Genomic DNA, 1,230 nt, shown 5'->3' with positions numbered 1-1,230 from the left:
TTGTTTAATTAATTACATATATGTATTTCTTCCAAATTTTAAACTATATATTTGTTAACAATTTAATTAGTAAAGACAATGATTACATGTAATGACGCATATTCAATTACAATTTAAATGCTTATGCGCAATTTGGTATCAATATTAAATTCATGATTTGTAACCGTTTCTGAATTTTATTTTATTTTATTTTACTGATATTATACAATTTCCCTATAAATATCTTTCTAATGGTTCATTCTCAAACATTCATTAACCAATAATTATCAATCAAGTAATATGAATTTCCACCATTACCAGCCACTTGTTTACGTCGTCTTCATATCGACTTTACCATTCATTTATACCCAAAATGCACCAGAAGATCATGTGAATGTCCACAATGTTGCTCGAAAAGAGGTTGGTTTCTATACGAACTACGAACAAGGGGGTGACAATATTGCACAAGCAGATGATGCACCAGTAGATGACGGCAATGCCACTAGTAGACCAGAAGATTTTGAGAATGCCCACAATGCTGTTCGAAAAGAGCATGGTTTAGGTCCTGTAACATGGAATGCTACTATTGCTGAATATGCACAAAACTTTGCTGAGAAAAGAAGACCTGATTGTGCCATGGTTCACTCGATGGGTGATCAAGGATATGCCGAGAATGTTGCAATGGGTGGTACGGCTCAGGATGCGGTGAATATGTGGGTCTCTGAGGAGCCTGATTGGGATCCCGTGTCACAGACGTGTGCGCCTGGAAAAGAGTGCGGACATTATTGTCAAGTGGTTGCTAAAGAGGGCATCCAAATTGGGTGTGGAAGGGTTAAGTGCGCGAATATTGAACTTGCATATTATGTGATTTGCGATTATTGGCAACCACCTAGCTATGATAATTAAGTTTAAATGAAACCTTATTAGAATTGGCAAATGGTACCAATCGAATATGTATCATCGATATTTATATATATAATGATGATGATGTTTTTGCTAGTGATATCAAATTAAATCTTTTAAATGTTTTTAATCGAAAACCATATAAGTGTCGATACCACTTAGGTCATTTATATGTTGTATCATATATCTGAGTGTTGGAAGTTTATTTATGTTTGTTTCCCGTGTTGCTTTTTTGTTAATATGTTATTTTGTCGTGCATTTATTATTTTTTTGAAGTTTACTATCGGTACAGTAACGAAATTAATTAGTTACTGAAGGATTAATCTTGAATACTAGTAAAGTTAAGGG

At 33.9% G+C, this 1,230-nt stretch overlaps 1 pseudogene; it reads left to right on the top strand.

Moving 5' to 3' along the window:
• The first annotated feature begins 279 nt into the window (after nt 1-279).
• LOC143629381 (pathogenesis-related protein PR-1 type pseudogene) lies at nt 280-885 on the top strand (annotated as a pseudogene).
• The last annotated feature ends 345 nt before the right edge of the window (nt 886-1,230 follow it).

The sequence above is a fragment of the Bidens hawaiensis genome, unplaced genomic scaffold (assembly GCF_021521415.1).
Source record: "Bidens hawaiensis isolate Kalapana, Puna unplaced genomic scaffold, B.hawaiensis_p1.1 tig00005195_1, whole genome shotgun sequence".
Taxonomy (NCBI): domain Eukaryota; kingdom Viridiplantae; phylum Streptophyta; class Magnoliopsida; order Asterales; family Asteraceae; genus Bidens; species Bidens hawaiensis.
The sequence above is the reverse complement of the archived record's forward strand: the minus strand, read 5'-3'. Positions and strand labels throughout refer to the sequence as shown.